The sequence below is a fragment of the Medicago sativa genome, chromosome 8 (assembly GCF_051527215.1).
Source record: "Medicago sativa cultivar Bolivia chromosome 8, Bolivia_mono, whole genome shotgun sequence".
NCBI lineage: Eukaryota > Viridiplantae > Streptophyta > Magnoliopsida > Fabales > Fabaceae > Medicago > Medicago sativa.
In genome coordinates, this window is record NC_140756.1 from 59820893 (window position 1) to 59838210 (window position 17318).

At 30.2% G+C, this 17318-nt stretch overlaps 1 long non-coding RNA gene across 1 annotated transcript; it reads right to left on the reverse strand.

Annotated features, from left to right (window-relative positions):
- Window positions 1-6491: 6491 nt before the first annotated feature.
- LOC146900082 (uncharacterized) lies at window positions 6492-8797 on the reverse strand. Its single transcript, XR_015022355.1, has 2 exons — window positions 8511-8797; window positions 6492-6789 (listed from the first exon to the last, which is right to left on the reverse strand). It is a non-coding gene; the product is annotated as an uncharacterized LOC146900082 (long non-coding RNA).
- Window positions 8798-17318: the final 8521 nt, after the last annotated feature.

Genomic DNA, 17318 nt, shown 5'->3' on the forward strand with positions numbered 1-17318 from the left:
CCTGACTAAATCTGAGTTAAGAGGGAGTATATCCTAGTAGTTTATGAGGAAATGGATGTGTAATATTCTTTTGAAAGATATAATTTGATGCAATTGTTGGTTTATGATTTTAAATTACAAGCATTAGTTTTTGCAAATATAACCACCAATGATCCTGATATATCATTGAACATGGATTTTAGATTTCTGAGACTTTAGAATCTTTGGGATGTCATGATTGTTAGATATTTTCGTTTCCCCCTTTTTCTTTCATCTGCTTTTGGAAGAAGAAACGATCATATATTTCCTTTTTGTGTTCATGTTTTGGCACATAACATAAAAACATTACGAATACTATACTGACTTGGTAACAAATTTGTCTTCGATGCCTAGTTTCAAATTGTCCCAAAAGGGTACTTTACAAATTACAACTGTCTGAGTGCTTTTGAATTTCCTTTTTAACAAAGCTTGAAAAACAAATTAATTATGGATATAAGAGATTAGAATTTAATGGTACACATGAAAATTTGAAAAGTTAACAAGGAACGTAACCTTACTTCATAAAGAGTAGAGTTAAATAATATCTGGAAAATTATCTTACAAAGAATTTGACATTTGACTTTGTTGGTGGAATGGACTTTCACATAAATAATTGACGTCTTACTTCAAGGAAAAACCTTTGGAGGATGGACGTCTTACTTCAAGGAAAAACCTTTGACATTTGACTTTGTTGCTGGAATGGACTTTCACATAAATAATTTTTGGAAAGTTATCTTACAAAGTACATGAATAATGGACTTTGTAGGATGGACGTCTTACTTCAAGGAAAAACCTTTGCGAAGCTTGCGCTGTACGAGGACATAATCGACAAACCTGCTCTAAAGCAACATGAAACCTTAATGTCCTGTTAGACTTTTGGATAGTTTTATGTTTGGTTTTCGACATTTTAAGGTTTATTTGCCTTATCCTTTGCTGCAACTCATGCCCATCTTGCCGTACACATCGGACAACCGTAAGCTCAGACGCTAACCCACCAACACTCCCAGTGATTTTGACTAGGAAGGTTGGTAGAACAGGTGAAGAAAAAGCATGAGTCTTCCACATACTGCACCAAACAGAATTAAATAGAAGAATCAAAAATCATACCATATAAAACAGACAAAGAATACGCTCTTTAATTACAAATAATAAAATAATAGAATTGTGAATAACACTTGCATAAAAAAAAAAAAAACAAGAGAGTATATTGAAAACATTAGTATTGTATATCATCTACGCCACTACATATATTTACTCTATTAATGGTGTAACAAGTGGTTCTATATACCAAAATTGTAATAGTTGTGGAAAAAAAAAACAAGATACACGAGGATTACATTGAAATCACCGACTTGAGAATGACATGGTAACAATTATTTGTCCATTTTATATTTTCAAAGTTATAAGAAGATTATTTTCTACAACCTAAAAATGTTTATAATAATTTTCCTCCATAATTCCTCTAAACAATAATATTTTTAATTTTATATATCACTTACAAATTCAACCAAAAACATAGACAATACCTATATATATTGTAAAAATACTATCTAAAATAAAAAAAAATCAAATACATAAAATATATAAACCATAATCAACCATTGACAGAATTATGCCATCCAGAAGTATTAAATCTACCTCTAAACAAATAAAGATGTATTAAATCTAATCCAAATAACATAGACATTACTCCTTGAAATAAAATCAACCGATTAAAAACAAACTATAGTAGATCAAGAAGATTATATCTTAATTTCATAATTATTCTAATTTAAGACAAAATCATATTTTCATTCATGCGTACCTTTTTCTCCATATTTAATCAGAGAAATCACACTTGTTGAAGATTTGTTTTGAACATTAAAACAAACAATAGAACAGATCATAATATGGAAGTTGTATGAGTGCAAGACCACATCAATGATTTCCATTCGATTAGTCCTGAAATGTTATAGATCTAATTGAGACAAAACAACAAAAGATTACTATATAAAAGAAGCAAATAACAGAAACATAAATACAATCAATGGCAGAATAATATGAATGCTCATAGTTGAACATATATATAAATTTGATTTAAGCGAAATGAAATCACAAAGAATGTATCTCCCTTACATATAAAAATCAACTCAATCATACAAATAATGTTTGTAAGCATATATATGAACGAAATAAAGAGAGGATGGGTGCAATCGCCGCCGATCGACAATCTTATTGTGAAAGTGAACCTAACAACAAATTTATAAGGAGCTCATGGGATGAGATGTTGGTATTAGGTTAAGTTTCTTAGGATTGGCCCAACACATATTGAGGCCCATGATAAATTATAAAATGAGGCCTTTTTATAATTAATAGTTATGTTTAAGTAATTTATTATATTTTATTAAAAAATTATTTTCTCGGCATTTTAAGAACCATACTACTTTTGGTAAAAAAATTCATCGTCATTCATTCAATTATTATAAATGACCATTGGTGGTTAGCTCTAGCCCAATAGGCTATACTCCCACAATGTTGCAAACCCAAGTTTGAATTCAGGCTGAGAGATGACCCATACTTATTGTATGCCACGTCTCAAAGAGATGAACCCGTACTTACTGTTTAGAAACTTATTGTAAAAATAAGGTCAAATGCATCTAAAGGTCCTTTAAGTTTTTCGTTTTTCCCAAAGTGGTCCTTTAAGTTTCAAAAGTCCCAAACAAGTCCTTTTAGTTTTTGAATCGTTTCAAACAAGTCCTATTGTAGATAGCATAGTTGGTAATTGCTTTCTTGAACTCATCTTTGGTACCAAATCTGGCTCCTAACACCCACTTAAAATTAGTCATCTTTTTAGGTATGACAAATGGTGAATAATGTTCTTTGTTGCTATCATCTGAATCATCACCATCATCCTCTAAAATGACTTGTTTGAAACGATTCAAAAACTAAAAGGACTTGTTTGGGACTTTTGAAACTTAAAGGACTTGTTTGGAACTTTTGAAACTTTAAGGAGCACCTTGGGAAAAACGAAAAACTTAAAAGACATTTAGATGCATTTGACCTAAAAATAAACAATCATAATGATTCACGGACAACAACAAATTTATGTTCTATTTTTTTAATTCTCAGCCAAGACCAAATTATTGATTTTTTAAGGGTTGAATGGTGTTTACACCATGCCATTCAGGCGAGATTATGTTTACCCCCTGTAAATATAAAACTTTGTATTCCAACTTCACAATTTGAAAATTCTTTGATTTTAGATCACCTTCATGAATTTTGATTGTACAAGATAGATGATGATAGGTGGTAAACCAAAATTATCTTAAATTATAGGGGATGAAAGTACCTTATATTTTGAAATTTTATGCCATGAAGGTCCAAAACCAAATAATATTAAATTACAAGGTTGAAATTTGAAGTTTTTTTTATATTTTTTTTATGAGGGGGTAGACCAAAATTCGACCAAATGGAAGGGGGTTAACATCACTTAACCTTTTTTTTAATTAAATCAATGAGGTGTAGAGACATCACAAGAGAAGAAGTTATTCAAGCAATGATTATGACGACAAGATATTTGATGTTTTTCAAGCAATGATGTATTATTTTTATTTCAGCCCATGTAATTATAATTCTTCCCAAAACCTGCAATTCCATAGGTCTTTATAGCCATTTTAGTGTGAAATCATGTAAACCGACAAATCAAGACATCACACGGAGTTATGAAGGAAATAGAATGAAGAGAACATGAGTTTAAGAAGGTTTTTGAAGGAGATAAAATATGGAAAAATAATGTTGCACGTTTCAAGATGAAAACATGGAAGAAGGTCACTCAACGAACAAAGAAAAACGCATTTTTTTAGCTTATTTCCTGCCCCATGAGGCCCATAGTGTACCCTAGGCACATGGAAGTGTCCAGAAGGCACAAAATTACTTCTTCATGTTCCCCAACAGGGGCTTGAGGTGCATGGCTACATGTATTTTTGCCTTCTGACTTGTTTTTTTTAAGCTGGATCACGTGGAAAACCTAGTTCTAAACTTGCTTATAAATAGAGACCCTTGCAAACACTTTTATTCATTCAGAAACTTGGCGGTGCAAGGTGAAGGAAACGAGCAATGCAAGAATCAAGGAATACCTAGGGTTTCCCCTATTCCTCTCTTGGGTATGTTTTGTAATTTCTTGTTAATGTTTTCTGTTTCCATGTGCAACTAAACTTCCTCTTGTTAAGGTTTTAAAGATAAACCTATATTTTTTTGTTGGAATCAATTAATGCAATTTCTTTATTTGGTTATCAATTAAGTCCTATATAATTTTCAATTGTTCTAATATATATATAATGTTTATGGGCCTCTGGACACAAATAAACCCTTTTTGTATCTAGTAGACCTTGAAGTAGATAAAACAGTCACAAGGAATGAGGGGTTTGAATTGTGACCCTTTAAAAATTAAACCTGTAACTTAAAATTGATTCTCAAGTTTTGGACTTGGAATAGTTAAGTTAGTAAACTGACTTCATAACGTTCTGAAGTGTTTATGCAAAAACAATTTAAATAGATGAATGTGTTTGTGTGTGTAGTGTATACAGTAAATAAAAAGTATAAGGAAAAGAAGAAGAACACACAGAGATTTATAGTGGTTCACTCAATGTGGGTTAGTCCAATCCTCACAATCTTGTGAGAGTTTCCACTATGATGCTTGAGATAACCTCTCAAATCCTGCACCTTACAATCTTGTTCACCTGAACAATTACAACAACTGTATTCTCTAAGCCTCAACATGCTTACACCTTACTTGCTAAGTTACCCACTTAGACTTTTACACCTACTGCTCAAACTAACACTTTAGTACCCCTAAAGCTAGATGAGACTTTCTTTACAATGAGTTGGAGTTTGAATGATTGAAATCAGACAAGAGGAGAAAGAAGAGGAGAGGAAGTTTATATTTGAAAATATAAGAAAGAGACTTGATTCACACTCTTAGAGATTTTAATAATCTACTGTGTTGATTTGTGAGATCAAGTTTTGCTAAAACTTCAAACACTTTTTATAAGTTGTTTTCTTGTATGCTTTTGCAAGGTGTAAGTAATGCTGAGCCTTCCACTCCTTTTTATAGAGTTTCTTAACCTCTTGTAGTTGTTAGATAGTAGCCAATGGTCTTGTGCCATGTGTCATGGGGCCCACCAACTTTTACTTAAAAATTTTGGTGAACATTTTGAAAATCAGAATGTTGTTATGTTCTTGAGAATTTATCAGAATGTTGTTGTGATCATTGTGATCTTTATCTGGGTTCATCATGATTTTCATATGGGGTTCATCACACATGAATGTATGACGAGTTTCTAGGTTCATCAGATGCGTGTCATATGAATTTATGGGCTTTATCCATGAGTAGTGTCATTTGCACATACTTCAGAATGTTGTTGGACAATGCCTTTCTAGATTTGCCTTGGAATGCGTGCATGAGAGAGAAAAGTGGATCTGCATCTTCATGTCCATGCTTTGAGGGATTGCGTGTTCCATGTACTGTACCAACTCTCATACATGTCTAATTCTAATTGAATGAGACAAGATCTTCTTGTTGCTTTTGCTTTTCACTTTTCACATATTGTACTGTTAACAGTTTAAAGCATGTGCTGAGCTGAACAGTCTGAACATCAGAATGTTCCTTTTGTTTAACTTAGGATGATTTGTAAGACTTCCATTTGATGTAATCAAATCCTAATAGTGAAACAACAATGAAGTGCAACGTTTGTAACATCTAGGATGATATTCTCATTGGAATATTCCTAGTACTTCAAATGTTCATAGTCTTAAATGAACGTTGAAGATCCTTTTTAACATTAATCTTGTAAATGCCTTTATTGCTTGATTGATCTATACCAATGTACTTTACTGAGCATTTATTCATGACACATGTATCTTGCATGTTCTTGATAATATTCATGAGCTTCTGGGCTTCTATATGAACAACCTTCACTACAACATTTTTGGCTTTAGGCAACGGCACAAAAACGTGGAATGAAGTCATAAAACCGTTGTCTAAACGTTTAGGCCACGGATATAAGGGTGTGGTATATACGGCCGTTGCCTAAAGTATAAGCCACGGTTTTTGCACTTCTTGCAACGGAAACAAAAAACCGTCGTCTGAATGCATATAAATGCCACGGTTTTCATGAAAGTTTAAGGCTACGGTTTCCAAAGTAACAACGATAGCTAACCGTGGCTTATATGTTTAAGCTACGGAATTAATAGTTGTTATCCACTTTAGATAAAATGTATAATGCGTTGCCTATTTACATAACCCACGTATATAAAACCGTGGCCTCACACATTTTAATAAAAAAAAAATAACACAATTTCGTTTTGCTTTTTATTCCCTGCAACTTAAACACAACCAATAGGATACTTTGCTTATACATCCACTCTTGTGTCTCATGATAGTCTTTTAAAATTGACAATTATCAAATTTATTTAAAACAATTATATTAAAACAGTTATGAAAACAATCATTTTTATTCACTACATCAAAGAAGAATTTTCACAACAAACAATAGTAGATAAAGCTCAACTCTTTCTAAAGTTAAATATACAATATAAACATATTCACGAATAACATTCTTAACTTGTAATCTCATTATAAAGTGGAAAGTTCTAGTGAATGTGGAAATTGTACTACACCAGATAATGAAGCTCTTAAGCTAGCTGCTTGTGCAATAGCATCACAAGATGAAAATGCTAGTGTCTCAAAGTTGTTAGCCTTAGCCTGAAAAAATTGGTCAAATCTTCCCACATCTGCAATGCACAATTAAACCAACAAAAACACACATTAATTCATTCACTAATTATGTTATTTTTAAGTTGAGTTTGGATATACGACATATGCCTAAGACACTATAACTATATGAAAAAATTGAACCTTACAATAAGTAGGAATTCAATAACATAGTTTATCAACTTAGTTTCAATTACAAGGACTTATTTATGTCGCTTGTCCAACACCCAATTACTAATTAATTTCAAATACGTAAAGGGACAACCTTAAATTCACAATTTCTCGATCCAACACGGGACTACAATTGATATCGACATTAACTCTCATTCCAACCTCTATGGATCAAAGTCCAAAAACAAATGCACATACCAAAAAAGTCCTAATGACATAAACAATTCATATTAACTTACAAGCTATACTTAGATCCTATATCCCGTTAAAGATGAGCTAAAATGACGTTAAACAATGTCAACCCTACACTAGGTGAATTTTTTAAAATTGATTTGGAGCTTTCAATGTTCTTGTTTTTATATTCAAAATCAATGTCCACTAGCTCCAATTTTTTATCAACGTCCACTAATATAAAAAAATTCCAAATCATAAGCCACACTATTTCAAATATAATTTTTTTTAATATGTCACACTATATTCAAATTCAAGATCAATGTCCCACTAATATAAAAACAAAGAATCAATTTATAAAGTTGAAAGCTACAATTTTTAATTCAAAATACACTAGCTCATTGTATAAAAATTCACAATTGAATGAGTTACATTTTTTTTTATATATATAAATGTGAGTTGATGACTTTTATACTCAAAATTAGAAATGTAAGCAACTAAAGTAATTTCTAAGGTCAAAATAAACACAAAATTAATGCTAAAATTCGGATTTAGAAGACCATGGGAAATAATAGTTCAATACAAATTGGGAATCTTTTCTTTAGGTTTAAACCTAAAGAAAAGTAATGCACTAAAATAATAGATATAAACAAATATAATCAATAAAAGAGTTTCATTTTATATATTTATACCAAAGAAATATCCTATTGTTATATAAAAACACATATGGATAATTTTATTGAAGATTATAATAGTTGTCAACACTTACCTTAGAAGAAAAGCACACGTTGAAAAAAAGAATGAAATTCTCCGCAGTGAACGAATGTGACTCATTCCCCATCTTTCATTAAACTCCTCTTTTAACAATTAAACTAGAGAAATTATCCAAATTTAACATTATTGACACTTGAACCAAACTCATCAACATCAATATCTTTTTTAACTTTAAAAAATCATAATGTAGCTATCATATATCAACACTAAGAACAATTCCACAGGTTGTAAAATAACTCAATTCTACACAACTAAGACCTTTAATACATTTGTTAATGCTCTACAATTTTTAAGCAACTATCACCAACCTCAAAGTACCACAGTTCAGAAACATACACACAAAATATATAATGTTTAGACTAAAAAAATAACCCAGAAAAATTCAATTTTGGATTCAAGAGAAAGGGGAAAATTAGAGTAATAAGATAGAAAAAAAATCAATTTTTAGGCATAAACAAAGCAAGATAAACATTCAATTAAACATGACAGTCCAAGTCACACAAAAATTGTCAAGATCAAAGCTAATTTTAGATTATAGAGAAAATGGAATCTAGGGTTCAATAGGAATTTGTTTTTTTTTGAAATTTCAAGTAAATTGAGCAATTTAAGGAATGAAGAGACTTACCCTTGAAATTGAAGATGACAGGTACCATCGTACGAACTTCAGCACAGTGGTCCTATCAAAATAGTGTGCAGTGAAGAATACAAGAGGGTGAAAATGATGTGTTCAAAATGAAGATCTATTCGGTTCAATGGAAAGCTTGTGCGAAGAAACACTCAAAAATGGTCTTAATTACTCCGATTTGTGCTTGTGTAGGTGAAAATAGCATGGAAAGGAGTATGGTAGCAGTGAGGTCTATGAAGAGAGAAAGGGGTTTACGACACTGTTGAGTGTTTGTGGTTATGAGTTTGTGTTCTACTGTCATAAGTGGATATAACAAAGGAAAAATAAATATAAAACAAAAAGGATATTAAGTGGGTTAGTATAAGAGAATGACATAAAATTGTGTGGTTAGTATATCCTGAACGTGTAACTTGAAAGAAGGAATGAGAAGAAATAAATATTTATTTTATTAGATGTATTCTTAATTAATGGTGGAAATCTCACACTTTAAAATAAAATCAAAGAAAATATCTTTAAATCAATAGGATTAAAAAGGGAAAGCTTTTATAACTAAAATAAATCAAATATTTATTGAGATACTCTCTTTATTTTGGTGATACTTTCTAAGATACTCTCTACTAAAAATTAAAAAGAAATCCTTAAATCTAGTTTAATTAAAAAAAATTCATCAAACTTATAAATTCACTAATTAATTTTTATTTGAATAAGTTAACTATTAATTAATCAACATCAACATAAATAAAAATGAGTAAATAGCCACTTTAGTCATTGACTCTGCACCTCGTTGTCACAAAGGTCCCTGACTCAAAATTATTTACAAAGAAGTCTCTGACTCTGCACTTCAGTTATCACTTTGGTCCCTGACGTTAAATAATTTTGTTAAGTGATGATGTTGCACACGTTTTACGATGACATGACATATGAGCTGTCACAAGGACTAAAGTGAAAATAGAAAATAGTCACTTTGGTCCCTGAACCAAAAATCAATATCCCCAAATTAAATCTCAAATCTCTAAATCACTAAATATCAAATCCCTCAATGTCATCTAATTCTCTTTTTTGTTGAAAATCAAATCATTCATTAAACACCAACTTACTGTTAGGTCCCCGACTGTGCATACTTATTGTCATTTATGTCCCTGACATTAGACATGTACTCTCACTAAGATCCCTGACAATCACTAATTTAAGTCTCTATTTTTAAGTTTATTTTTTTTAATTTTTTAATGAAATTGTGCAGAAATGTGTAGAATATTGTAAAAACATTTTCACAAAAAAATTAGAATTTTGTAACTAAACACAAATTAAATATGAATTTTTTATTTTAAAAAATATAAAAATTCATATTAAATTCATGTTTGTTAAAAAATTCTAATTTTTTTTGGGAGAGATTCTTATAATATTATGAATTTTTCTGCAAAATTTTATTCAAAAATATGAATTATACATATGAGTTTACTTTAATGAAGGGACCAAAAGTGAAGATGGAAAATTTTGAGGGACTAGGAAATTTTTTAGAGGGACTAAAATGAAAAGTTGACATATTAATAGGGACCAAAAATATATTTAACCCTATATAATATATATTTATAAAAGCTAATGATTATTTTGAACCGGCCTGAAGACCAATCACACATTGACATGTGGCATAGATTTACACCGCCTTAAGGCTCCGCGCATGAAGAAACATGCCAGCTCAAATGCACCGCGCCACACAGAAGCGCGTTCTAACGCGAGGATCACCCTACATGTGTCCTCTAACCGTCCCTCATAATATGCCGCATACCTCGAAGACGGTTATGCTCAACGCGCACTTATATAAAGTGAACTTGTTTCACCCTCAAGGTACGATTCGCTTTTCACAACACTTTTCACACACTCTTTCTCGATTTCGTTACTGACTTGAGCGTTGGAATGCTAATGTGCAGACACCTTTCGTTCCACCGCGGAGATTCATCATCTCCGTTTCGAAAACCGTCACCGTCACACCAAAGCATTATCTGTCGCCGTTGCCTCTCATTCATCCTCATCAGATTTATTATTATTATTATTATTATTATTATTATTAATATTATTATTATTATTATTATTATTATTATTATTATTATTATTATTATTATTATTATTATTATTATTATTATTATTATTATTAATATTACTACTACTACTATTATTTACATAAAAAGGAATTCTTATACAAAATTTCCTCAATGTTTTGATACTTATTTTCTCAACCCTCTAAAAAAACATGTTTTTTTTTGTGGTGGCCGGGGTTTGAACCCCCGACCTTGCATACATTATGTATTGTCCATACCAACTGAGCTATACTCACGAGGACCTAAAAAAACATGTTTATAAAAGCCATTCGTAACTTCCAAAAAAAAGCTATTCTTAACAATTTTTCATTTGAACCTATTTTCAGATTTTCAAAAAAAGCTATGTTTAACAATTTTTAACGATTATTTTTTTTAAAAGAAATTTTTCATTACAAAAATACTAAAATCTTTTGACAGTTACATTCTCTCTCATTTAAAAGCGATTTTTTTTGTTATAAAAGACACAAAAAGGTTTTAAAAAAATGCTTAAGTGTCAAATAATTAGAATGAGACATAATTGAATTTTTGTTGGTCATTACTTTTTATAATTAGAGAATATAGAATAATAGATATGTTATTTCTATTTTAAAGGACAATTATTTTTTAATTATTAATATAGTACAAGAGATAAAATTGTAAATATAATAATTTAACTTTTTTGACAAATATAATTTTTAAATGAATTTTATCAAAAAATGTTTATATTAATGATAAAGTTGAAAGTTTGAAAGTAGTTTCGAAATTGAAAACGTATATAATAAAATGAAGGCGAGAATGTTTTATTCACGGTTTTTTGATATCAGCAACGGTTCTACAGTGTGGCCTAATGGATTTCAGAACGTGGGAAAATGAGGTATAGGCCACGGTTTACTGTGTGTGCCTTTTGAATTAGAAAATGCCACGGTTGTAGCTTAAGGTTTATTACCCACGAGTTAAAACCGTTATATATAAGGAATTGGCGACGGTGAAGGAAATTCCACGATAAAAAAGCGTTGCCTTAGCTGAAAAGGCAACAGTTTTTAATTGGGTAATGAAAAAAGTATAGAAACCCTTCAACGCGTAAAAATTCGTTGCCTATTACACCTTTAAGCAACAGTTTTCTAGCCGTGACCTAAAAATTCGTTGCCTAAAGCCAAAAATGGTGTAGTGCTTCTGAACTCAGCTTGAACATTCTGAACTATGAGCAACATTCTGAACTAACTTTTTGAACTCAGACTTAGTTCATAAAACCAAACGTCCTTTGATTTCATGTATCTTGGTATGATTTAAACCTTGTTATTGTCTTAGTTAAAACACTCAAGATCAGCACAAGTTAAATACCAAAACATTAATCAAAGTCCATTAATTCCTTAATCATCAAGGTTTATTATCTTTAAAATTAATTAGGGATTTTGCCTCAACAATCTCCCCCTTTTTGAAGATGATAAACCTATGATTTAGGATTTTGAATTTTGATTATATATATGAGAAGTTTCAGAGCTGAGAATTTAATTTTATGCTCCCCATCATTTTTATAAATCATTATAGTGAGTTTTTAATAACTTTTTTTTAAAAAAAAAAGCTCCCTCGCACTTTTATAATTGATGGCATAAATAAAAACATGCACAATTGAATCAAAATCATTTTCATTCATTGATGTCATACATTCAGTACAATTACATGATTCATATAGTTCAAAAACAAAAAAGAAATTCAAAGTAAAAATGATCAAGCAAAAAAAAATGAAGTTTTAAGAACTAAAATAAATGTATAATCATACCATTTAAAACTAAATTAAGTTAAAAATAATAATGTCAAATGACAAATATGTGTGGGTTTTGGATTACGTTTCAAACCAGAGGACAAACACATATATGTATACATTCGAAGCAGACGATACATGACGAACAATTGCAGAAAGTATGGCTAAATTGAATATTATTGTAAACAAAAAGCAATTAAAGGAGAAATGCGAGTTGAATGCACTATACCATTTCGCAAAACAATTTATAAATACAAAATGAATTATACTAGTTGAATGTAAAAAGTAAAATCATATTATTTTTTTTGTCAAGTAGCCTAGTGGCTAGAGAAATTCACATAAGTGGAGTGTCCGGGTTTCAAACCATGGCCTCTGCATATATTGTGCATCATGCGGACAAGAAAAATCATATGTGTGTGTGTTTTCAACCATTATAAATAAAAGCGTCTTGTTAACAAGTGCCCCCGAGGCACTCTTTAAGCATCCTAAATTTAGCAATTATTCTTTTAAAAAGTCAATTATTAAAATTTCCAATGCATTCAATACACAACTTTTTATTAAAAACTTACTATTCTAAACCCTAAAAATGGTTAAAGAGTGCCCCAGAGACACTCGTTAACATTTCCCTAAATAAAATAAGAAATTATTTAGAAATGATAATTCAAGAAATTAATAGGTCATACACCATAATAGAATTCACTAAATTAAAAGTTACTAATGCAATCATCTACCGAAAAAAAGAAGTTACTAATGCAAGCAAATGAAAATCATCATAAATCAAGCATGCAGTTATATAGATGCATTGAGTCGGCACTACGCCAATACATTTAGTTCTTATCAAGACGCGAGAAACAAAACTTGAAAGCAAACTTACACGAAAGAAGCAAGCTTCAAAAACTAACATAATAGAGTCTATTAATGGTGTAAAACGTGGTTATGTATATTGAATATTTAATAGCTGGCAACAAAAATCCACATACACATGTGTTGCATCAAAATCAACACTCTTTTAAAACTACATTAACAAAAATAATTTCCTCTTAATTTCGTTTTGAGGATATGAGAAACTTATTATCAACAATCTCTCAACGCCTATAGTAAGCATCTTAGTGTTCTTCCTGTCCTTCGGAGGTAACCTTATTTGAGGTCTATAAGACACTAATTATGATTAGTTTTAAACGCTCTTATTGTTTTGGGACCTGCGAGATTTGATGGTTGAGGATATAGGTCATTGGCCAGGATAGTTGGATTTGAGAGCTTATACAAACTTTGATATACTTGTGAATCACTCTCATAAATCTGAAATGCTCCAACTTTAGGTAACCTCTTTCCTCTTAATTTTGATTATTGCATTAGGAGTTAGTCATCATGTATGCTCTTCCATGAGTTGAATTGCACATCGCATGCTGTATCAATATCCTCATTTTGCATTTCATCCTACTTGTCTTAATTGATTAAACAAATTCACCTTAATTTAATGTGTCTAAGAATTTCTAATTTCACATGTAATTAATCTAATGATAATATTGATTAAAGTTAGACTGTACTCCCTCCGATCACTATTATAAATAAAATTTTACTTTTTAGATTATTGACAATCCTCGTGGGATCAATACTTTACTTATACTATTTATTACTTGTTGCGACAGTGTATACTTACAATATGCATGCATGGGAAAAAGGTAACTATTTTCATAGCATCACCCCCTAAAATATTTCAAATTTCCCCTTGTCGACCTTTACGAGTGTTTTATGATTCTACTGTTTAATTTGATGTTTCTATTAAAGTAATGAAAATATAGAGACAATGACCGTCTACAAATATATTTTAAAGAAAATTGTGGTATTAGGTCTTTGCCCTTGTAAAAATAGTAAACTATTTTCTTGCATCTACTATTAATATTATATGGATTCGTCACAAAAATTGATGTAATGTCTATATTTATTAACATGAATGTAATTCTTTATAATTAATGAAAGGTGTACGCAAATTTTATTTATTCAATATTGTACTATAGTAATTAACATTGTTTTTTTTTTGTGAAGCCCTAACCACATGACTTGCATGATATGTCGAGTCAAATTGTTGTATAGGTGGAAGAAGCAGCGTATAAACAGAAATGGATAATCGGTAGGATATGAAATAACCACTTTCTAATAATTGGAAGAACAAGATTTATTAGTAGGGTGAGAAACACGAAAAAATAATACACCGTTCTCATTCTTCAAACTAAATCTCAAAACTGACACTGATCCAGTAAATCGAGATTCATCCCGCGAACAAGCTCCTTACACCTTTGTTGAAGCATATACCTGTAATTTGCATTGTTTATCGTAATTTTGTTGTGGCATATGAATTTAGATCATCATCATCAACATCGTTTTTTTAGGGTTTGTTGAAGACCTTTACTAAAATAATTTGGAAAAGTTGTGACATGATTGAAACTGAAGTACATGCTGTTATTGCTTAAGATTGTTAGGGTTTGTTCTTCAGAAATGATATTGATGTTGAGATATAGGTTTGGAAGATCACCTGGGACGAGAAATCAAAATTTACGTGAACAAGAACAATACAACACACCTATTAGGTAAATCTAGATATCTTGTTCCATGTACATACTCATTGAGCATCTCATCTACATTTATTTCATGCAGTCAATCACAATTATGTGTTTGTTCCCTCAACCAATATCAAAGTCACATGGTGACAATTTTGTTTTGAACAATCCCAATGGTTTTGACTATGGAAATTGGCTGAACCAGGTGAAGAAAAACCATAAGTCCTCCACATACTGCACTGCAACACATAAAAGTAAATAGAAGAATCAAAAATCATACCTTACAAAACACAAAAACAAATTATTTAGCACATACAAATATCATAAAACTATGAAAAACACTCCACCAGTCATATTGCACTAAAATTGTCACAAATGGGGTTTGTATAAAGAATAAAGAGAGTATATTGAAAACATTAATAGCATATATCATCTATGCCTATACACATATGTACTTTATTAATGGTGTAACATGTGGTTATATATATCAAAATTGTATTGGTTCTGAAAAGAAAAAAAGATACACGAGGATTGCATCAAAATCACTCTATAGCCCGATATGGATTATTGCTTAACGGAAAAGCACTCTATACAAAATTCAAATCTTGACACACGGCACATTTTATACGAGTTTTCCCTGAAATATCTTTTTTGCAGTAATTGCATTTACACCGATATAGTGAGACCTTGCCATCTCCCATGCCTGCAAATGAAGTTTCTAAATCCTTAGGATTTAAATCAACCTTTCTTCACTTGGAATAGAGATGTATAATTGCTAACATTTCAAATAATCAAGTATATGTGAAGTTTTACCTTTCTTTTTCCAATATAGAATACATCGCTAGAGTAATTTGGCATTTTTTCTATACCGTACTTTAATAATATTGAAAAGGGTTAATTAAGTTTTTAGTCCCTATAAATATACTGAATTTTGTTTTTAGTCCTCATAAAATAATTTGACATATTTTGGTCCCTGTAAAATTTTTCAGCACGTAGTTTTAGTCCCTGTTATATTAAAATTTGTTTAATTATGCTTAAAATTTTAAATTTTTTAATGATTTTTTACATACTTGTTTAAAACATTAGAAAACGTTCCGCTGCAATAAGTTAGCTCAAAATTTTATTTTTAGGTTCATATTTTATTTTGTTTTATCTTGAATTTTTGGTGTTTAAAAAAATTATATTTAATTCATTACATGTTAAAAAATTCTAATTTTTTATACAAGAGATTATTTTTTGACAAAATTATAAAAGAGGTTATTATAATGTTCTTAACATGTCGGTTAAAAATCATTTAAAAATATAAAAGTTTAAGTATAATTAAACAAATTTTAATTTAACAAGGACCAACACATACTTTTAGTCCTTGTAAAATTAAAATTTGCTTAATTGTGCTTAAACTTTTAAATTTTTAACATATTTTTTACATACTTATTTAAAACATTATACAAAGTTCCTCCACAAAAAAGTAACTCAAAATTTTATTATTAGGACCAAATTTTCATTAATATAATCTGGAAAATTTGGTTTTTAGAAAATTCATATTTAATTCATTACATGTTAAAAAACTAAAAGATTTTATAAAAGAGTGTCTTACGATGTTATGAACATGTCTGTAAAAAATCTTTCAAAAATTTAGAAGTTTAAGTATAATTAAACACATGTCTACATGAAGTAAATAAAAAACAGAAGAAGTTTACTTGAATTAGCGGAATATGGAAGCTTTTCTTGTCTAACAAAGTTTACAAGTATCACATACTAGATTATTATCCACTAGCTAGTTTTACAATCCAATGTCCAATTTAGTCAAACAACCAGTCATCTTTTTGGACTGGAAATTTTGAAAAAATACATTTAGAAGTAGAAAATTATAGTAATGCAATGGGAATGTGCACATTGTTAAAACTTAAAAATGAGATTAAGAGAAAAATCTGGTAAATAAAACACATAAACTAATGTAAGGTGAGTTGACCATTTAACAGTGCTTGTAAATTTAGCAATAACATCATTACCATTTGGTAATCGAACACTAATGGATTTAATCTTATGATAAGAAGTGAAAGAAACTAAAGAAGAGAAAACATGATCATTACCACTAGAATCCACTTACCAAGAATAAGTAACTTGTGAACTAGTGGTGATAGAACACACAAAAGAAAAGTTACCTAAGGAAGAAGCTGCATAAGGTGGATGACCAGATGCAATGACTTACAATAGCAAGTGTCTATAGTGTTTCCTTGTCTGAAGAACATGATGTTTTGCCCTTTCTTGAAGGCTTGCTTGTAATTGAAGCATTAACAAGAATTTTGGAATCAGTGTTGAAAGATGATTCAATGGTAGTTTTACTTTCTTCTTGCAAAATCATAGAATAGAAACACTTGAGTTTGGACCTCAAAAAAATTATCATTGAGAC